Below are 22,942 nucleotides of genomic sequence, written 5' to 3' on the forward strand. Positions count from 1 at the left end.
ATGGAGATGGAACCGGGTGGTCCCGGCCCCTGCGCCCGCCCCGCCGGGGTCGGGGTTTACAGGTGCAGCCGGACCCGCCGGCGCTGGGGACGCGGGGCTCGGGGCGGCGCGGCTCGGGAGCGCCCGCCAAAGGCGCTGCGTGGGGGATGCTCGCTCAGCCCCACTGGAGAAGCAGCAGCAGCAGCAGCATCTTCCTCCGCCTCGCTCTCCCGGCGGGGAGCGGAGCGCCGCGGGCTCCCCCGCTCGCGGAGCCCGGCAGTGCCACCGCGGGGCTCGGGGACAGCCGGGGACAGCGGGAGCATCCAGCCAGCCCAGGGCATCCAAAGCAGCAATCTGGATTGTGACACGGGAACGAGAACCTCCGCCCGCCGAGGTGGGTCCCAGTGGAGCCGGTGGGGAGGAGGAGGAGTTTGGATGTTGGATGTAACCCCGTACTCCCAAACCCGAATTAATGCAGCTGATCTCGTTCTATTTTAAGATCTCCAGACCCATTTTTCTTCTGCACACCCAGATCTCGAGGATGCTGGAACATCCTGGTTTTGTTCCCTTCACCCCGAAACTGTAGCACCCAAAGGGACGCCACCTGTTGCCATTCCCTTCTGACTGGCCAATCCATACCCTGCCACATTCCCAATTCCAGACTAATGCAGGATGCATCTCTCAGATGCTCCCATCAGACCAAGCACATTTTTTGGAGACAACCTTCAACTCCTCCTTCATAAATACCAGACCAGATGTAGCTGCAGTTCATCATTTGGCCCCTAACACACTCTGGGCCAGCAGCACCCCATGTGTCATAACAGCCCAGTCACAGAATCACAGAGTGGTTTGCATTGGAAGGGACCTTAATGATTGTCTCATTCCACCCCCTGCCGTGGGCAGGGACACCTCCCACTGTCCCAGGCTGCTCCAAGCCCTGTCCAGCCTGGCCTTGGGCACTGCCAGGGATCCAGGGGCAGCCACAGCCTCTCTGGGAATCTGTGCCAGGGCCTCCCCACCCTCAAATCACCCACACATCTTAAAAAGGTGATTCCCTTTACATTGGCAGCCACAGAATGGGTTGGGCTGGAAGGGACCCTAAGGACCACCCAGTTCCTCGGAGATTTTCCATAGTGCTCTCAGACTCCCACTCCTCTCCCAGCCAGCAGGGTTCAGCCCAGCTGAAGCAGCACCCATCCCCATGCCTTGCACACACATCCCAACTCCTCACATCACTTCATCTGCTGCACAGTAGGATTTCCTTCCCAGTTCTTCCTTGTTACACCAGCTCCATCCTCTTTTCCATCTCAATGTGCACACTCAGGGAGAGCTCTTTATGCTTATTTACCTCTTGCACACTTAAAGGTCCTCAATCAGAATCTTACCTCTGTTTGTTATTATTAAAGATTCTGACTTTGGAGCCTCAAGTTTGCCTTAAGTGCTCCAGTTCAGAAAGGATGTGGAGATAAATCACTTCTTCTAATAAATCTCACTGTTTTGCGGAAAGTCGCCCCATGATTTTGAAAGCTTCCTGGTTTGTGTTGGTTTTTTTTCCCTTTGGGCAAATCTGCAGTTACTCATATATAATCACATAAACTTCTGTCCTGCCAAAGCCACAGAAAACCCATCTGCTCTCTACTTCATCCTGCTCTTCCTCACACCTTGGTTTACCCAAAGAACCAGTCTCCAGATTCCCTAAGGAGCACAGGGACTGCCACAGCTGATCAAGGCAGACCCAGGGTCCAGCCCAGCCCAGCAGCTTGTCTTGGATTAGGAGCAGAGGTATCAGAAGAAAAGGACAAAGTTTTGCAGTATGCAGATATCTTTAATCTCTTCCTGGTTTTATCTCTTTAAACCCTGAAGCATTGAAGATTATTCTAATTACATTACAAAAATTGATACGGTAATCATTACTCTGGTTACTCCTGATATCCATAAAAGTGCCCAGTCCCTCTCCCACTCTTGCTGAGGACTTGGCTGCTGTGCTAACAAGGACCACTGGGCATCTCCTGGAAAATCCTGTTTATCAGTTTTCAATTTCCTACCTTTTAAGTTGAACTCTTCAAATTGGCAATACTCTTCCTCTCATTGTACCTGAGCTCCATCCACTCTGTGCTCTGAGCTACCTACACCCAATCTGGCCCTCTCCAACAGGAAGTTAAATATAATAACAGCCTGTGCATCTCTCACTGCTGTTTTCCTTGAGAGAGGTATCAGACTGCATGATCTGAAAGGCCTTTTCCAACCAAAATGATTCTGTCATTCTGCGATTTAATTGGGATTGCTGAATACCTGGGGTGAGGCAGCACTGACTAAACCCAGCAGTGAGTGTGTCACACCTGTGCTGAGCCACATCCCCTGTCCCACTGCAGCTAAAGAATTCCTCCCCTCCCCCCCAGCCCAGCCCAGCAGCCACACTCAGAGCATTCAACCAGCAGTTCCTGAGGAAAACTGAGTCATGTCCACTCCAGCCTGAGCCCTGCCACTCTCAGAGCCAGCAGTGTTTCCACGTATGACATGCTCCCAGGAAAGCTGCAGCCGTGATCCTGAACAGCTCAGGAGGGGATGCTGTGCAGTAAAGCAGCATTTTATGTCTTTAATGAGAATATTGACAGAAGCATATGGAAATGGGGAACGTCATTGCAGTGTGACGTTTGTGTTTCACTTCACTGTTAGTCACTCGTGTGCCAGACCCAGCTCCCAGCACAGGAGATTGAACACATTCCTCACCTTCAGCCTTGGGAGCTCTGTCCTCACACCTGCATGGGCTGGAGACCTCCTGGCACACGAGTGAAGCAATTCTGCTTTTCTCACCCAAAGAACGATGCTGCAGGGAGCTCAGCACTGGGGTTTGATGCACTGCTACCACTCCAGGTAGGCCCAGGCACCCAGAACCAAAGTCCCACCTGTGTCTCTCCACCCGCAGCACCCTCCCATTGCCTGAGGCTTTGCAATGCTGGGGACACACTCCATGTCCCCTGTGGAGATTTCCTTCACCAAAAAAACCCTAAAAACCACAGAACAAACCAAAAATTCACCAGAAAAATAAACCAAACCCAACAAACAAACCCAACCCAAGCCTATTCTTTTTAGCAAGAGAATTTGTTTAGAAGTAAATGTTGGTTAAACACATCCAAGAGAATATTCACAACCATTTCTTAACTTGCCTGTCAAATAAGATCATGGATTCAGCCAAATTGCTACTGGATAAGCAGACTTTGCCAGGAAGGAAGCAGCCTCGTCGCTGGCATCCTTCGGGGTGTGGCGTGATCTCCATCGCAGGAGGATCTCCTGTCAGAGCTGCTGTATAATTAAACATTGCTTTTATCTGGGCAGCTGGCAGAGCAAACACAAAATCCTGTTACGGCCGACCAGTGGAAGCAGCCCAAAGAGTGATGGAGCAGCAGGAAGGAGGAATAAAACAATCTTTCAAATATTGGAGATGTGGCGGAGGCTGCCGCGCAGGCAGAGGTCAGCTTGGACAACTGTAATGGACGTGGTACAAGCAATTAATTTGTTGGGTGAAGTCAGGCTCGGGAAAGCAGCCAGAGCTCCTGCTTATCTGGTGTTCAGAAAATAATGGATTTTTGGAGTAGAGGCCAGCAAAAAGATCCTTAACTTGGGGCTTTGTTGTTGCTGTTTACAAAGAGAAGGTGTCAGTGAGGCTCTGGTTTCCAGGGAGGACAGGGGACAGCAAATTCCCTTCAAGGATATGGTCGCTTAGATACCTTGCTAGATCCTTATTTATGTAAGAGAAACATTATTTTTGTATTTGTAGCTTATTGAATTATAAAATATTAAAATATTAAAGTATATTAAAATTATAAATAGATTGTAATTTATAAAATATATGAAGCTATTAAACCTACAAGACGTTATGGATTGTTTCCAAGAAAAAACTGCAATGAACACGTTGTGCTAAATGAAGTCTCCGGGCCTAATTCTCTGTTGCAACACTGGTGTGACCCTGTGGAAGACCAAAGCAGCTCTGACAGCCAACCTCAGCCATCCCATGGAGAGAAACATTTCCCTTCATTTGATGCTCTCAAAGGCCCACAACATCACACACAGAGTTGTTTTCCATTTCCAGGCACCTCCCGACTGCTGCCTTCTGTGCCCTGGCTGCTGCTGCTTTGGGAAGCAAAAGGCTCTGGGAAGAGGAGGAGCAGCCCTTGGCCGTGAGCTGAGGCCAGGCTGGTGGCACTGGGACCAGACCAAGCTGGTGACGATGGGACCAGGCCAAGCTGCCAAGGGATGAACCTTCCAAGAGCTGTCTGTCCATGGGAGCAGGCTCTGTGCTAAAGGAGCAGCTGGGGCAGAAGGTGCCACTGCTCTGATCTTTACTGTAAATTATTCTCTGTTCTGTCGTATCCTGTGCATGAGGAGCTCGGCACCCTGGAAAAGGAATTTTTGATAATAATAAAAGAACCCCACACTCTAAGCTTTTGCAAGTGCAGAGATGGTGAATTTTGTAATTTCAATGCAGGTTATTTATGTAAAATACCACCAGACCTACACAGAACCTGCAGCATAACCAGGGGAGAACATTGTCAACAAGTCCTGGGTTCTTCATTAATTTCTTTTGGTTTTCAAACCATAACTGTCTCCATCAACAAGACCATTTCAGAAATGACCAAAAACAAATTCAGAATCAAATCAAAAATTTCGTAAATATCAGTTTTAAAGCCAAAAACATGTTTTGGAAACCAAAACATCCAATCTGGGCTTGGCAGCCAGGTTTACCATTGGATTGATGATCTGAACCTAGATCTCAATGATTTTGTGGCTCTGTGTTAGAGAAAAGAGTCCCAGTGCAGGGGTCAGGTACCACCAGGGGAAGATCCAAATGGCAGGGGAGGAAGGCCCTTGCTCTTCCCAAGAGGAAGTTTTGGGTGAGCTCTCAGCAATTCCCCCTTTCTGGACAGGAGCTCAGGTCACTCTGGTCACCTCTGCCTCGGGGACAGGAGACTCGCGGCGTTTCCCCCCAGCCCACAGAGAGCTCCCACCCCCTGCAGCCCCATCAATCCCTGTCCCGGGCTCTGAAAGCCATCCAAGCGTTTGAGAGGAATGGATCAATCAATTGCACAGGAGACACTTTCAAACCATTCCTTGGAGATCACAAATCTTTCAAGCAGGCAGCTCTATTAGATGGGCACTCCAGCCAAATCATTAAGCTCGCTGCCACTCACAGGGAACAATAACTTCTTCTTTCCAAACACTTATTATTCTCTCAGCTACTTATTTACTAAGAATATTTTGGTTCGCTTGATGCTTGGAACATCTTCCTCCAATGCTGAATTGGAAATGATGGAATTGCACATTCAGGATAATTAAATAAGACAGCTTTCTCCAAATAATAATAGTGTTGTAATGTCAGACAATAAACGGGCCCAGCCAGCACAGGCAGGTTTCCTCCTCCCCTTCTGGCTGTGCTGCCTGGACTTTTCTAAGGGACAAAGTGGCATTAAAGCTGGTGGAATCACTCAGGATGCTCTTGAGAGGCTTTTCCCTCCCAGCCATGAGCGCCCCTTTTCTGTCCTTCACAGCTTTGCCAGATTTTAAGCAAAACACTTTGAAAATATTTGACAGATTTTTTTCCCCCAAAGAAGTCAGACAGAAGATGCTTTCTATATTCCTGAAAAATGCCTTTAACTGGTGACATCTGGCCCAGCCTCTTCAGAGGAGATGGACACACAACACACCCTTGTGAAGCTTCAGGCATCCTCCTCCTGCCAGCCTCTGGATGGGATTCCCCTGAAATAGCCCCAGTGCCTCCTTGGAAAGGACCATCCCTCCTGCAGAGCCCAGCATGGACAGCACCAAGCTGGAATTGTTCCTGGGCCAGTTCTGCTCCCCCACATCCCGTGCTGCAGCCTGGACACTGCCAAAGAGGATCCCGTTGGGATGGGCAGAGCTGCAGTCACTGCAGTGCCAATGGACCCCCCTGGCTCACATCCCTGTAAAGGAGTCCTTGATATTTTGCCATTGCTGCCCAGAAATTAATTACTCTTAATTACTCTTTTTTTAATAGCATGGTGTGCACAACAGCACAGGGATTCTCTGAGGGATGACTTTGCTTGTACCAAATACAGGTCAGAAAGGTTTGGTTTGGAAACTACTTCCAGAGTTTATGAGCCCACTGCTCATTTCATATCAGCATTAAAAGCTTGGACACGAAGTCACAGAACCATGGAATCCCAGACTGGTTTGGGATGGAAGGGACTGTAAAGCCCATCCAATTCCAAACCCTCTGCCATGGCAGGGACACCTTCCACAGGACACCTTCCATAACCACACATTTCCACACTCACACCTTCCTGACTTTCAGACTGTATCCTTTTGGGAATTTAATGATTTTTGTTGAACTGAAGAGAGGTTGCTTTTACCAGAGAAATAAAATCATCCTGGGAACTTCACAGATTTTGTTGTTTGCTGTAATGGAGTTACAGAAAACTCCAGTTCCTGCTAAGGAGGAACTTAGGCACTGAAGACATTCCCCTTTGGACCAGCCCAGCCCAGTTAGCCCCAAAGCACTGAACTCTGGCTGCTATTCCCTAATTCTCCAGGAGCAGCGATGCTGGTGGAGTCCCCACCCAGGAAGGTGCCGTGGTAGCCAATCCTATCACAGCTGGCACTCTGCTTAATTAATCCTGACAAACCTTGATAATGAATCATTGGGAATATGAGTTAAGCATGAAATAAAGCAAACAGCAAGGATCTTATGTAATTCTTCCTACTTCAATGGCTGCAGGAATTGAGTCATGAGATTGTTTTGGAACATTTTATGACAGAAGTCAGGAGAGCTCTTTGTAAATGAAGTTTTCACTTTTTTTTCTTTAAGGACTCGTCATGGTTGTGCACATTTTGTACCAGTGCAGATCTTCTCCTCATGTCTTTTGTTTATTCCCTCGATGTCCTTCCTCATTCATTTTGTAGCAAGCCTGGTCCGTACAAGGTTTTACCCCTGTGTACAACAACAGCAAACTCAGGCAAAATACATCGACAGCCCCGTCTCCCCAGGTAATGCTAACAGCTCCTTTCTGTTGATGTGGGTTTAGGGTACAGATTTTTACCTTTATTCACTTGCTTTGATAAATTGAATATCAGACAATCATGACTTTTGCCCATTTTCTGGTACTTAACCATGGCTTTCTTCCATGCCCATGCCCATTATACTCCATGAAATGAATTTTTCCCTGGCTTCACCTCTCTCAGTGCTCACCTTGTGGGCCTCTAGATCCTGGTGCTCATCTCTGGGGAAGGCAGCACTGGATCATGCTGTGCCATGCTGCATCACCCCCAGGTTGCTGGGGCACAGGACAGCTGGGTCCTTGATGGCTCTTGTTCCATCCAACCACACCGTGTGGGGCCATGGAAAAGCCTCTCCAAGGTGTGGGTGGGAACGTGGTGTGGGAGCACAGGGTTGAGCTCAGGGTCTACCCAGCAATGTTTGACTCTCCAAGACTCACTGTGTTTTCCACAGAAAGAAAAAGCAATGTACAGGGACTGGGAACATCTCCATCGCCTATGAGCTGCTCGAATAATGTTGTTCTGTTTGAGATGCCTCCTTATTGTAATGACTGAAATCAGATTTTTCAAGCCCCATTTAGGGCTTTGGGAAATGCAGGTGTTGAATTTCCTCTCTCAGGAAATTCTGGGCTAATAAGAGCTTTCTAGACTGGTTGCTTGAGCTAAAGGAGTAGAGAAAGGAACTCAAAATAACCTGGAGTTACTGCAGGACAAAATCAAAACTGTCATTATTTAACCCTCTTTGTCGGGAGCAGCAGGGCACTGATGGAGGCTTTAATGAGCTCCAAAGGACTGGGCTTCAGAGGAGGCGCTCCCAGGTGCAGGAATTGTCTGAAAGTAGGTGAACTACTTTTAGTGAAGCACCGGCGGGGTGGGCTGCCAGTCTCAAAGCTGATCCACTTCCACTGAGGTCGATGAAAACTCATTAATTTCAAAGATTGGAGCCTTAATTCGAAATCTGTTGGCAGAGCAGGGGGAGCCAGTGTGGAGAATTAAAGAACACGAGGACAGAGGACATCCTGGCCGTCTCCTCACACGGATCCTGGCGCTGGGGACAAGCGGAACCAGGTCAAATTCCTTACACAGGAGATTAAGTGGGCCACAAGGGTTACAAACAGGCTCTGTGTGTGTGTATCAATATTTTTACACCCAGAGAAAATGGATTTTATCCTCAATTAGTCCAAATCGAGGACTGCCCTTAGCAGGACGTTCTGATGGCTCAGGATTCGCCGCGGTACAAATCGCAATGCCTGAGGGTTAAAGAGTGGAACTGCCTCAATACCCTCCCAAAAATTCCATTCAAACCACAGCCATGCTCATGACTCCCTTTGGGAGGCAATTATTGTTAACCACAAACCTGGTGGAAGAGGCACAAAGAGTTAGAAAAAGGCTTTTATGAAATACAGCATGGACAGAGGTGGCTATGTCTGCACAGAGCTCTCATTCTCCAATTTGTTGGCACTTGGCTTCTTTTAGGTCCTTCAGGGGAGCCAAAACACTTTGTCTGACCCAAACCAAACATATTTGAATATTTTAAATTTCCAATTAAATAGAAACAAGTATTATAATTTCTTGGAATTACTACTTAGCATTTTGTTGAAAACCTGTGTCAGAATGTTGCTCTTTTCTGTGCAAGCTGTAATGCAGCCCCTGGCCCTCCTGGAGCTGTCCCCAAGGGCTGTGGCCGTGTCACCAAGCAGGGGCTGAGCTGCAGAGTGAAGGGCCTGGCTCAGGACCCAGCATCCAGCTGGACACAGCCCTAAGGTTTGCTCTGGGCTGGCTCTGCTCCGGACTGGATGATGGATCATGTTAGGGATGCTGCCAGACCCATCTCCCGTCTCAGTTATCTGAAATAAATCCATTTTCCTTGCTTCAAAATGAGCCCCCAGTGAAAAGCAGAGCACGGGAAAGGGGGATTTGGGGGGATTTGTGCAGGAAATGCTCCCCGAGCTCCTGGTGCTGCTGCAGGCCCTGGTCTGGCTCCATCTCTGCCCTACCCTGAAGCCAGAGCTGGGCTCACCCTGAGAACACAGCAAGAGGGGCCTCCTGCAGCCATTCCTTGTTTATAACCACAATTAAATACTGAGGCAATAGTGTCAAACAGGCAATTTCAGCCTGCCCCTTTCCCAGCTTTCCCCAGATGTGAAAGGAGCTGCTTTGTGCCGAGCACCTTCAGCAAGGATTGTTTTATTGTGATATGCAGAGCTGAAACCCAAATCTGATACAGATATTGGATCAAACCTTGTACTCCGTGGCAATCTAATTTTATCCTGACATGTTGATTGCTTGCTCTTCATCTGTGGCTGCTGTCCCAAAGGGGGCTAAGTGAGAGGAGCTGCTTTTTTTTTTCCTTTCCTGTAAGAAGATGACATGAAATAAATTCAGAAGAACACACACAAGAACAATGTGGGGTTTGTTATTCACAAGACAACGCTGAGAAGGGAAGAAATTGGAGCTGAGATTTGTGAAGGATGGTACAAAATATGATGGAATTTCTGACTAATAAATCACACAGAACCATTCCAAACCAAGGGAACTGGTCCATGTAGGGGTTTTTGAGAATCACTCTGAATTGTTCTCCCTGCTTTCTATCAGGTGGGAAACATGGAATTTCTTGGAAAAGCCAGGCCTGTGACTCATGCCATCTGTGGACATGGTAATGGGGAATTTACAGCTCACAGACCAACCAAATCCAACCCTCAAATTTAGGTGCAGTGTTTCCTCTGGGTTATGGAATTTTGAAGTAAGGGATGTCCCTCAGAGGCACATGCAACACCTTTAGGAAGGGATGCTGAGCTTTGCCACAGTGGAGAATTAATTACTTATTTAAATAAGGGCTTGCAAAAATTGGAAGGATTTCCACATATTTCCATGGATATCAAATTCCAAATATAAAGCTGAGCAATGCCAGCAAGGGGCACAGCACCAGGCTTGAACAGCAAAAGCAACAGGAGCCCTTGAGAGCACCAAAGCAGAGGCAGACAGGAGGAGAAACAAGACCCATGTCAGCCAGAAAGCCACAGTCAGGAGCTCCGTGGGTGAAACACACATTCTGCCTCAAACACTGGTGTATTTTAATAGAAAAGGTCCCCAATTCAATAATTTCCCCCTGTTAGCTCTGTTAAGAGCACCCAGTGCAGAGCTCCCACTCTCCCCAGTTTGAGCCCTCGCTGCAGTGGAAGATGCCTGGCCCTTCTCTCTGTGAATTCCCCTGGGGGTCACAGGTTCAGTTCAGCAAATATTGGTCCTGCTAATGAAAGAGGAAAACCCGATGTCCATATTTGCAGAACCAAGGTGCTGCCCTTAATTTTCTTGCAAATATTTAAGAAAAAAGTCCAACACAAACTCACCAGCCCATCAGGAAAACCTCATTTGCACCACTGACAATCCAGAATTTCTCACTGAACCTCTCTTACTTCTAATAACCCCAAACTTAGAAGTGTTTCTTAATTTTAGCTACTTTTTTTTTCTCTTGACCCAGATACAAAGAAGCTTTTACTACTGGGAAATGCAATGTTCATGAAGCAGTGCTAAACCCATCATTTATTTTTGTATTAAACTTGGAGAGTTTCTCTCCTTCCTCTTTAATTACCCACCTTGATGGTGCTCTGCATTATCTCTAAGTTTAGAAGTTGTCTTCTATTCCCACTCTGGTTCCTCCATTAGCTCAGGGCCCAACTCTGCCTAAATCAAACTGAATATTTAAGACACACCAATGGTGGCTCAGGGTTGGCGTGAGTAGACAAGAATAAATTTGCTTTTTATAAGGTTTTTATTAAAAGCAATTCAGTTTGGGGAACCAGAAGATGCATTAAAAGAGTGATGCTGGACTGTGTGTTAATTGCAGACAGTTAATTTAATTAGAGAGATGGCTGATAAGTGCAGGGCAGTGCTGGCTGGAGACTCCGTGTGGGCTCCAGCTCTGCCACAACCACGGAGAAAAACCCATGTCCTCAACACATCCCTTAACTTTTCTGGTGGTTGGACTCATTAGCAATTTTCCTTTTCATGTTCTTTGAGGGGGGAAAAAAGAGAAAAAAATGGAATTTTGGAGAAGGAGGAACAAGTAAAAGACAGGCAAACCCGTGAGAGCACTTACGGAGGAAAAAAATCTCTTGTGTTTCTTGTGTTTCCTCTGCAACTTTTCCATTTACACTCGGTAACTCCAGCAGCAGGGGTTACATAAGGCAGCCCCAGGCCACCAGAGGCAGCTCCCAGCTCCCTGCACTTCCAGAGGGCAGAGCCTGCCCAGCCTTGGCTCTGGGGAACCACAGGAGTTTGCAGGAGGTTTTAGTGCTTCTAACCAAGACATTAATTCTAAACAGGAGCTCTAATTCAATCCCATAAATCACCAGCTTCCCATCAAAGCAATGCTCTAGAGTGGGCAGGATTAAGATGCCCTGAGTTGACATTTGAAATCAAAGTAACCACTGACAATCCTTTTCAAACACAGCAAATTTCCTTTATCCTCACTGCCAGGAAGCAGAATTTCCCCCTCCAAAATGGGAATTCTTACCATCACTTTATGTCCCTTTCTGTTTTTATGAAGCAAAAGTTATGAAGGCGTTTCAAACATGAATTACTTGAAACTTCTCCTGCTTAATTCCCACCCGAACTCGGCTGGAATTCTCTAGATCAGAGTGTTTTGGAGTTCATTTTCCATTTCTATACCAATAAAATTGTGGCATCGTTCATATCTCAGGAACACTTAAGGTTGGACTTGATGATCTTGGAGGTCTTTTTCAACTTTGATCATTCTATGAACACAGTCTTAAAAATCAGGAGATGGGAAAAATGACCATTAGTACATTCCCTGTGGGAAGCAGACCTGTTCCAGCTCCACCACTGTCCTTGGTGCTCAAGGGCTCCACGTTGGCTCTCAAGTCCTTCTTTAGTCAGTGCCTTTCCCTGGTCATTTTGCTGTGTGTTGAGAGTGCTCCAGACCACAAATGCAGTGGGAGTGTGGGACTGGGGTCTGGAGAAGATGGAAATGAGCTGGATTCCATGTGTTTACAAAGAGAGGAAGAATCTGCACCTCTCTTGTAGAGGCCTCCAGAGAACGTGGATGTGAACAGGATGGTGAAGAAGCAAAGATTACCCAGCAAACACCGGCCAGCCAAGAGCCAAACCAGGCAAGTTAAACAGCTGCATTATTTAAAACTATTTAGTTGACAATGAGTGTGTAATCTAAGGCTGCAATATAAGCAAAAGCCCACTTGAGCTGAATTGCTGTGACACAATTGTTTGATGATTAATCCCCAAAGTACACTTTAAAGGACACAGACAAAGACTTCAGGACAATGGTCTTATTTTTACTGTGCCACATCATATTTTTCATTTACGAGTGCAGTTACTGTTAAAGAACTGTAATTTCATATTTGGTTCACCCTGCAAGAAGTCTTTGCCTTGTCCCAAAATACTCACTCAGAAAAGCTTTCACCGAAAGCTTGCAACCAACAGTAAAAACAATCACCCTGAAACCACCCTCAATTTGGGGCATTTCCATCAATCCAGCTCCTGCTGACGCTCCCGTTGGAGCTCTGGCTGTTAAATGATTTCTCACTTTCATCCTCGCTCTGAAACTGCACAAAATTCTCACATTCGGGCACCGCTGAAGGCAAAAACAGGAAAGCTGCAAAGCTCCTGGGTCTCCGTGCGAGGCAGGGAGGATTTGCCCTAAATGTCCCCATTTCCATCACATCCTTCATGCTAATTGAGTTTTAAACCTCGACTTGAGCTTCCTGTTGGCAGCTCCTGGCCCACCACACCATACGTTTTGGGGCCATTCAGTGTCTCCTGGGATCTGGGTTCAGCTCCAGGTTTTCCACACTTTTCCTGTGTAGGACTCCAGGGAACGATCTCATTTCTTGCTGCTGCAGTTCCCCTCCCTCTCAGCAATAACAAACCCACTAATTCACATCGCTCCAAGACATGAGAACCATAGCAATAAAACTTGCAAACAGAGGAGAGAGGGAAAAGTATGTAAATATGATTCAAACCCGAGCTGAAGTTACTAAAATCCAATTGAATTCAAATTTCTTTTCCTTTTTCCCCTGGCTGATGTTTCCCCAAAGCTACTCCCTTGAATTACACGTGCACAGTCACCCTTCATTTCCATCAGTTGCATTCCCACGTTGGAAAAGCCTCACCATCTTGTGTTGCTTATGGAGAAAATAATTTTAATGATGAAGGTTTTGTCCTTCTGTGAGTTCTGAGTGCATGGAATGACTGAACAGCCAGGGATGACCTCTGATACCGGGAGAGCTTTGCAGGAATGAAACCAAGCAAATGTCTGACCCCCATTTCAAAAGGATCAGAGCATTTATAGAAGCACAACAAAGAGTTTGAGCAGTGGTACCAACCAAAGAAAGGGTATAAATTGGGTTTGAACAAGCGTGGGAAGTGTCTCACCATCATCAGCCCAAACCTTCCTGCTGGTGCACCAAAGGCATGGGCAGGTGACCAAAGGGTGACATCTGTAAAGTGGCCGTGCTGGGGTGACACCGATGCTGCTGGATTTGGTGAAAGATTGGTTGTTTCCAGGATTTCAGCCCTAGGGAACAAGAAGGATGTTGGTTAGACTCAGCTGGCAGCACCACTGTTTGCTTCTTATTGTCCAGGAAATGTGGATTTATGGAAAACACAGTGTCTCAATGTAATGGGTTTTTTGGTGGGATTAGAGGACTGACCATAAAGGTGGTGTTGAGCACAGGCCTTCCAGAATCCAACTGCAAAATAACTTCACATAACCCAGAAACTGCTCTGATCCACAAAGCTCAGCCACTGTGAGGGTGGGGAGGCCCTGGAATGGATTTCCCAGAGCAGCTGTGGCTGCCCCTGGATCCCTGGCTGTGTCCCAGGCCAGGCTGGACATTGGGGCTTGGAGCAGCCTGGGACAGTGGGAGGTGTCCCTGCCCATGGCAGCCTTCAAGGTCCCTCCCAACCCAACCCGTTCCATCACTCTGTGATTCCTCCTACAGAGCACACACAATAAATATTTGTTTTTGAAGCACCCCCATCTTCCTGGGGTCACTACCAGGGTCCCCTCCCGGGGCAGTGCTTTGGGTGGCAGTGGCTGCAGACACAGGGGGGTCACCCGGGGGTGGCTCCAACCCCAGGAGTGACCACAGGATCAGCCCTGAGCTCGAGCTGAAGTGTGAAACCTCCTCTGTGCTACATCAGCCTGTGTGGAGGCCTCTTGCAAAAGCAGCCCTAATATTCAAAATTTAGCAACACCATCTGTTAGAGACTTTGTTAAATAAAAACAACTCATTACCGAACTTAGGTCTTGGAGAAGGAGCACCTTCTTTCACATACAACTGATTTTCTTCAGAAAAACACAAATAGTTGTTTCCCAGTATTTGTTTCCCAGTATGTCTGAACCATTGCCAAAGGTTTCTGACAGCAGCCACGTTCCTAACCTGTAGCCAAAGAAATAACTGTAGTACTAATCTGGAACTGGCAGTAACTCCTGACATTTGAATTATGTTGCTGAAAGGTGTCTTTTTACCAGCTGGTAAATAACGATCCCCTAATTACAGATATAAATCTGGTGAGGTATGAATGCACAGTTGAAAGTGATGAAAATGTTTAATAAAATATGGCCCAGAAATGGAGAATGGGATTAGATTCAGCATCTTGACCACAGGGGTTTTTTGGATCTGCTGATAGAGCCACAGCCCCTGAGGATGGCAACACATCCCTGTCCTAGTGATAAACGTAAGGGGAAAACACTGGTGATTGTAATTGTCCCAAAAAAATCTGAGCAACCAGTGTGGCATGAAACCCCTTTTTAACTATCCAAGTTCTTATGGCTGCTGCAGGGAAGAGCATTTATTATGTGCTTTGCTGATAATCAGCAGACCTTTAATAATTTCGTTTCTCCAGCGAAGTTTGATGAAGATATGGTTTCCTTTTGGGGCCTGGATTTGTCACCTCTGTGATTCAGACTTATATCAGAGATCTCTAATGACAGAAATTGGAAAGAGCTCAAAACTGTAGTTTATTTTTTTAGTAATTTTTCTTTTTAAATCACTTTTTAAAATTCTATCCCAATAGTCAACTATTTTTAAAAAGCTGTGGCAGCTTGATCTGAAATGGCTTTTTCTTGGTGCTTCACTTTCAGTTTTTTTGAGTATTACATTTATTTATTAAATTTCTTTGTTATTTTTTGGCTGTGAATAAAGACAAATTCTTTTACTTAAGATTGATTTTTCTAATTGTAGCCCCACCAAAAATCCCCAGCACAACTCCTCCAGTGACTTCCACAAGTCACTGACCCCAGTAGAAAGCCTGAGACAAAGCTCACAGGTTGGGGAATGGTGAAGGACCTTTCTGACCGCTCAGCACAGCTCAGTCCAGGTTGGATTTCATAGCTCATCATTGTAATTATCAGCCACAACTGCAAGTGCAGCCCAGATCTCCATCCCACTTCTGCAGCTTCCTGTCAGCTGAGCCTGGAAGGAAAACCAATGGGCTCAGCCTCCCTGCCCTGCTTCAGGGAATGAGCAGGGAAGTTCATTCCCAAGCTGCCAGTGCAGCTCCTTTCTCCAGCACTACATTCATTAACTCTGCAGCACAACACCCAAATTACTCCTTTTTAGCTTCTGCGAGGATTTTCATGTCACGCTCGGGGTGGTTCCATCTCATTACTGCTGCTTCTTTACTGTTCCACTGTTGCTGCACAGGCACTGCCCATACAAGGATTAATTAATAAGTCACGTTCTTAAATCCACGTGTTCCCCTGAAAGGAAGGGATCTCTGACATAACATCTGCCTGTGTTCAAATTACAAATTACAAAAATGAAACTCTGCTTCTGCTCATCCCATCCCATCCCACACCTTCCACTGTCCCAGGCTGCTCCAAGCCCCAGTGTCCAACCTGGCCTTGGACACTGCCAGGGACAGCCACAGCTGCTCTGGGCACCCTGTGCCAGGGCCTCTCCACCCTCAAATCCCAAGAATCTTCTTAATTCAGACCTTACTGAGGCCATCTCTGATGTGGTGATGAAGAACACACCAGGGGATCATGGTATATTTTATGGTGACCAACACCAACCTACCTCAGAACTCTGCTCAAAACCACCCCCCACCAGCCAGTATTGAAACCCAAACCCAACCCAGACCCTGCCATTTCAACACCAGTTCTCTGGGCTGGGCACCACTGAAGGTTAAACCAATGAAAAGGGTTTTAGGAGGAAACTTGTACAGGAGAGGAAGAACTGGGCTGCAGAAGCTGGAGCTGGCGTGCAAGGCTGAATTAATAGCTTAATGCAATTCAGTTCTTACTGGTTGCCTGGAAACTAACTTCGAAAGAAAAAAAAAAAAGGAAAAGCGCAAACCATAATGGGTGTAGAGGGCTTAATAGGGAATTATTGATGCCACCAGACTGTCTGACAGTCTGATGGATTTCTAACTAAATCACTCAAAATGCTCCTTTATTATTACATGTTCTCCTGAGTAACAAGGTCCAAGGCCAAAGGAGAGGAAATATTCCGTGGTGCTGGTGCTGAATGCCGGCAGCGGAGCCTGGTGCTGCCAGCCCAGCAGGGCCAGCCCGGCTGCTCCCGCTCCCCTCCGTGTTTAACACGGCACTACCGATGTTCTCCAGCAGCAAACACGAGGAGCGCTCGAGAATTCCTGCCGGAGTCAGCTGCTCGGATTAACCCTGCAGGCCTGCCCGGGGGGAGCTGCTTCAGCCCAGCCTAAGCCGAGCTGCTCGGGAAGCCAAGTCGCGGCTCTCGGACAAGCGCTGGCCGGGGGAGAGCCGTAGTGAATGCCCATCGCTGGGAAACCCACGCCCTGCAAAGTTCCCTGCCATCCCAAAGGCTGTGCAGTTCCCTGGGTTGGGGAATCTCACCAGAGCCTGGAGGAGATGAGGGATCACGGGCAGGAAAAGGGGAGAAGCGAGAGCTGAAGCAGACACTGGAGTGATGGAAAGGCTCCTGTTCACCCCAGTAAGGACCCTGTTCATCCCAGTAAGGACCTGTCTAGTCTGGGAAGGCACAAAGTCAACTGTTAATGGTGCATATTTTAATTAACCAAGGAAGCAGCTCAACGGTTCTGGCATCACAAAGCAAATCCTGACCCTCCACCAGCCTCCCCAGGTCACAGGAGCAGCACCTGGAGCAGCCCCAACATCCAGACCCTGGTGCCCAGTTTTCCATCTTGGAATAGTGCAGGTTTTATCCTGATTATTTTTGACAGGAATTAGGTCAGTTCAATTACCCTAAAATTCAGATGAGCATCCACCTCTCTCCTGGCTACTTTTGGATATATAAATAATGCACTGACAACACCAAACCAGAAAACACCGCAAACCCCAGCACCTTCAGCCTGCTGGAGACTCCCTCACACACAGATGTCCAACTCTGTGCCTCAGAGACAAATCCTGGCAGGTTTTCAGGGGTAAGGATGACCATACGTTAGAAAGAGCTTTGGGAACAGACCCCGTCTCTGCTGCCATCTCTGAGGTGTGTTGTACAAGGGCTGGATAATGTAACTGTAATACAGAACATACTGTAATATAGAACAGTGCAGGGCTAATTTTGAGTCTGCTCCTGATTTATCTGTGATGTCAAGATATTCAATAGATACCTCGAGAGCATTTTAAATAGTCTCTAAATAAAGCAAGTCATTATTTCTTGCTAAAAATGGGGTTTAAAATGAGCTAGTTACTGAAAAAAACCCAACAAACTGTAATTTGTTTTCCAATTTCATAGGTCTCTTTCCCATTTCCAAGTGATCTGTGGTAATAAAGTATCAACATGGAGATCAAGTGCCCCAACAAAATTGTTTAATGACTTCTAGAATGTACATTAAATCCCTACAGCCTAAGCTAAGACAAACAATCACACACCCTTTTTATTACAATTCTTTAGAAACTCTGGCTATAAATAGAATTTAGCTCACCAGTTCACTTATTTTTCATTATTATCCCATTACCCACAAGTTCTGTTTTCCATGTATCCCTTTTGAGGGGTTCCTGAACCAACAAACCTGGCAGGTGGAGCTGTTTGAGCCCTCAGTCATGGAGGAATTTCTGGATTTTCCAGAAGGAATGGAAGGGAGGACATGGGTTTTGGGCTGAAGAGCTCCTTTATTATTACATGTTCTCCTGAGTACCAAGGTCCGAGGCCAAAGGAGAGGAAATATTCCATGGTGCTGCTGGTGAATGCTGGCAGGAGAGCCTGGTGCTCTGAAGCACTGTGGATTTCCAGGAATGTCCCCTTCCTGTGGGAGCATTTGTGCCACGTGTGGACCCCACAGCCACAGTGTGAGGAGCCAATGAACCAGCACAGCCCCACCTTGGAAGGACCCGGGGGCACCTCATTTCTGTGGGCTGGCTCTGGGAACAAATGCATCTTCTCCCATAGGAATTTCCATGGAAACAAACTGTTTTAATGGGAAACCATTGGGTGAGAACAACAGCCCCACCTCCTCACACTTCCCCACCAAATCCCACAGGTACCAGGATGGCCACGGCTGCCCAACAGCTGGATTGATGATCAACAGTTGGACTTGATCTCAGAGGCCTTTTCCAGCCTTAGCAAGTCCATGATTCCATGAGAAACGAGCACTGAGCTTACAGGACTCTGTCCCAGTGGGATTCTGCAGAAGGTGAAGCACTCCCAGCCCTTGGGCTCTAACCCAGCCCTGTGTCCGGAATTATTAACACCCAGCTTACCTGGAGTGGGTTTCCCTGGGAAAAGCAGGTGTGGAGCACCTGGCTATCCCCCAGAACCTTTGGAGCAGGGCTGAGTGTGCCAGCCAGGCTTCCCAGGCACAGCGCAGGGAGGGCAGCCAGCCCCGAGTGTCAGGGGGGCTCTTCTGCTCCACAGCATCCCTTACAGAAGCAGAAAGGGATGTGAGAGGCAGAAATAATTGGACTTGACATCCTGATCTGCAGAGAGACTGGCAGTCACCAGGCTCCCATGTGACCTTGCTGACCAGGATGTCTGGGAAGTCCTTGAGCTGGGCCATGGAGAGCTGACCTGGGAGTCAGCTGCTATTTCTGGCCCTTCCCTTCCCTGCCCAGAACCACAGCACGGCTCCTGGAGGTGTGTGATTAGCCTGGAGCCATTATGCCAGCCAGCCCCAGCTCCAGACAGCTCTCATCAGGACCTTTTAATGTAAATTGCTGTCTCCTCTTTGCCATCTGTGGAATTAAAGTGATTTATTTTAGCTCAGGAGCTGTCTCCGAGTTGGTAAACTTTTGCTGGTGGACATAATGAAAAGCAACCCTGAGCCTTTTCTTCTGGGAAGGGGGAGATGTCCTCCTGAAGTTCAAAAATGTCGAAGTCCTATTTCTTCATAGTTGCTGGAACAAGTCATTCCGAGGTTGTTACTCTGCAAAATAATTCATAGATTCCAAATACTGATATTTATAGCTGAAGCAGAACTCCTAAAATCTCATGGTTTTAATGGGAATGTTGGCAGGTCCTTTATTATGTCACAGCGAGCAGTGGTGTTAAAAGTTCTGGAATCAAACTATCAATGCATGATAAATGGGGGGTGAGCTGCTCGTGTCACACCACTTATTAAGTTGGTACCATAAATTATTGCACTGTAAAAATCAATGTTTACCTCAGACTTCCCTCCCATATTTTCATTGCTATTTTCTAGAATTCATTTAAAAACTACAAGAAACAAACAAACAAACAAAAAAAGAGACACAAAACCACGTGAAACAGGAAAATTAATTTTCTTCAGGCTGAATTATTCTCTATTGCCTAAACAGAACAACAGCTGAGGATGTTGCAATTAATAAAACCATCTAGACAAGAAAGGATGAATCGGAGATAGATCAGACCATGGAGCTCAGATATCAACCAAAAATTCCAAGAGCTGAATCAAGAAAAGTATGATTTTTCTTTTTTTTGAGAATGCATCACTATTTATCAGCCAATTTATACTTTTTATTCCCAAATGAGACCTCCAGGAACGCAGTTAGTGTAGACTGAGTGTCCCTTCAATGTCAGGCACGACGTTCTCACCTTAATTCTCCCGGATTTTGCACAAGGAGAAACATCCACCGCTGGGGCAGAACACCCTGTCACGTTCCCCCACTGTGAGGGGATGCTGAGAGCTGCCAAAAACAGCCTGGGTGGCAAGAAGTGAGGAAAACTCTTCACTTACTTGTCCTGAGCTATCTCAGACTGCTGGGATGCCCGGCCCTTCCATCCCTCCCTGAAAGACTTCCACCACATTGAGGATCTCAATCCCTGTAGCTTCAGGGACGTTGCACAGTTGTTAAATGCTGCTGGGAAAAGCTCAGGAACAGCAAAAGCCGGAGAGATTTGTGTGGGAGGAAATCTTGTGGCCCTGTTTGCACTGCACAACCAAACGTGAGCTCGGGATCACACCTCGCCCATGGCTGGAAAAGTGTCACACGCGTTTAGGAGCAGCCTGGCAGGTCCCATGAACAGGAAACAGCAAAAAAAACCAGATTTTCTAGGTTTTTACACCCAAAGAGTGGAGCTTTTTTTGAAAAAAAATTAATCCCTGGTGTTTCTGCCAGTTTGGTTTCAGCTTATACTTGGCAGGAGCTGCATGCCAGCAGCGCGTTCCCTGCTTTGTTGTGATAGACTCTGTCTCCCAAAATCCGAGTTTTTGGTGATTCCTCTCCTCAAGCTCAGCACCCAACCACTTCCAGAGCATTCCTGCATTTCCCAAAGCCGAGGGCAGCATTTATCAAGTGCCACCTACAATGTACAGGCTGGCAAAAGTCTCCGTTCCTCCAGGCCAGCCACAGCCCCGGAATTTATTGCTAATAAGGCAGAGATTTCGCAAACACCAGCATCAAAGAGCACATTAGCTCTACCTCTGAGTGAGCACATCCCATCTCCGGCGAGGTTTTATGATAGATGATTCAAAGGAGAAAAATTAAGGGGCCTCAGAAGCTTTTATGGCTTTCCTTACCTCATCTGTATTTGCAAAACATCTGAAGCGGGGCCCGGCGTGCCGGCGTTTGTGTGTTTGGCTTTCCAGCAGAGTGCTCTGCTTGCCATAAATTATGGGGCTGCAAACAGCCAGGTATCAATAAGGCCTACGTGGAGAAAGGTGAGAAGGAGAATTTCCCACCTCACCGGGAACAGGGAGAGGCTCCCAGCCACAGGAGGAGCCGGGGGCTGGGCAGGGGCACTTGGGGGATTTGGGATTTAATCAGAACACTGCCTTGGTTTGCTTGATGGCCACCCATGCTCTGGGATTCTGGGATTCCCCTGCCATAAAAAGGAAAGTCTGAATTTTGCAAGATACCTGTAAGTTTAAATATTAAAGTTCACCTACCTTCTAAAGAAGAGACTGAGGAAGGATGTATGGCTGCCTGAATTGAACAGCTTCAGCAAGGGTTCTGTGCAGAGTGGAGAAGGGAAAAGGCTGTCACAGGCCTCCCAGGAAAGTCTCTCAGATCTCAGGCCAAAATTCCCCCAGCCTACAAATAAGCATTTTTAACCCTCTCATTAAAAATGCTACAACCTAATAGGGGGTCCTAAAGGTCAAGTACCTGTGCTTTCCATTGCCTGAGCTTTTAGCAGCTCTCCCAGGCAGAATTTTGCAGCTGCACAAACTCATTAATCCTGCAGGTTCAGGGTGCATCTGCAATCTTCTTGCATCCCACATTCCTACCTATTACTTCCAATTTAGATCATCTGCCTTGTTTTCCACCTGAAGCCGTCTGCAGAGGGGATCTGAGCCAGCACAGCTCCTTGCTATGGAGACTTGCTCCTCAGTGACGTGAGCACAGAGTTTTGCATTAAAATCAAAAGAACAATCTCTGAGGAGTCTCTCCTCAGCACTCAGACTGTCCTGAGAGCACGGCATGGCACAAAATGAAAAATCACATATCTCCCTCTCTCTAGAGCTGGAGAGGTGTAACTAATTAAACCAATTATTAAACCTATTTAAAATTTAAATTTAAAATTATTAAACCCATAACAATGTGAAATTAAAGGGGGGGGGATGCTTAAAAACAATAGAGAGAGGCAATTGGAGCTAATCTTGTGGGTCAGCCTGCAGGAAGGATGTATTGCAGAGCTGCTCTGGGGCAGATGTTTAATGACTGGCTGAATAAACACCATGTGCATCAGCTGGGTCTGTCCTGCACATCCCATCTACTCTTCACAGGTTTGGTGTGATTTATTGCCATCCCTTGATGTTTGTGTACCTGATTGATAGTCAAAGACTTCCCAGAATCCCAGAACGGTTTGGGTGGGAGGGACCTCAAAGCCCATCCAGTGCCACCCCTGCCATGGCAGGGACACCTTCCACTGTCCCAGGCTGCTCCAAGCCCCAGTGTCCAGCCTGGCCTTGGGCACTGCCAGGGATCCAGGGGCAGCCCCAGCTGCTCTGGGCACCCTGTGCCAGGGCCTGCCCACCCTCACAGGGAAGGATTTCTTCCCAATCTCCAATCTAAATCTCCCCTCGAGTGTTTTTGCCACGCTCTGAGGAGGAGGGGAGTTCTACTGAGTTTTGTGGTTTCCAGGCTCTGCAGCCAGGGGCAGGATCCTCCCTCTAACCACAGCTCTGGCTGCTGCCTCTGGCTGCATTTCGCTGCCAGAGGATTCATTCCTGTGCTCTGGAGGGATGGAGGCAGCACAGCCCCACAGCTGGAGCCTCTCCCCATCCCAAAGAAAAGCTGTACTGGTCCCCACTGCCAGCTCAGGGCTTCTGCCCTTGTCATGAAAAACATGGAGCAAGTTTTGCTTTGGTTTGTAGGCAAAGATGGATGGGCTAAAGCTAAATCAGGGCCAGGCTCCAGGCCTTTGCCATCCAATTTTTGCTCAGTGAGCTGTGGAAGTGTAGAGGGACGTGAGGATCTTTAAGGTCCCTTCCCACACAAACCGTCCTGGCACTCTGTGCTATTTACATCTCAGAGTTACTAATTTACTTGTTGCATATTATACATATTATGTTCAATCTTAAAATATTACTT

At 47.2% G+C, this 22,942-nt stretch overlaps 2 long non-coding RNA genes across 2 annotated transcripts; one reads left to right on the forward strand and one right to left on the reverse strand.

Annotated features, from left to right (window-relative positions):
* The first annotated feature begins 6 nt into the window (after positions 1–6).
* LOC121657509 lies at positions 7–6,395 on the forward strand. Its single transcript, XR_006013653.1, has 2 exons — positions 7–373; positions 4,070–6,395. It is a non-coding gene; the product is annotated as an uncharacterized LOC121657509 (long non-coding RNA).
* A 2,792-nt stretch (positions 6,396–9,187) lies between these two features.
* LOC121657502 lies at positions 9,188–21,870 on the reverse strand. Its single transcript, XR_006013651.1, has 3 exons — positions 21,298–21,870; positions 13,420–13,561; positions 9,188–9,363 (listed from the first exon to the last, which is right to left on the reverse strand). It is a non-coding gene; the product is annotated as an uncharacterized LOC121657502 (long non-coding RNA).
* Between the last annotated feature and the right edge of the window lie 1,072 nt (positions 21,871–22,942).

This window comes from Corvus kubaryi, unplaced genomic scaffold (genome assembly GCF_017639235.1).
Source record: "Corvus kubaryi isolate FWS band 111438036 unplaced genomic scaffold, C.kubaryi_AGA036_p1.0 136, whole genome shotgun sequence".
NCBI classification, from domain to species: domain Eukaryota; kingdom Metazoa; phylum Chordata; class Aves; order Passeriformes; family Corvidae; genus Corvus; species Corvus kubaryi.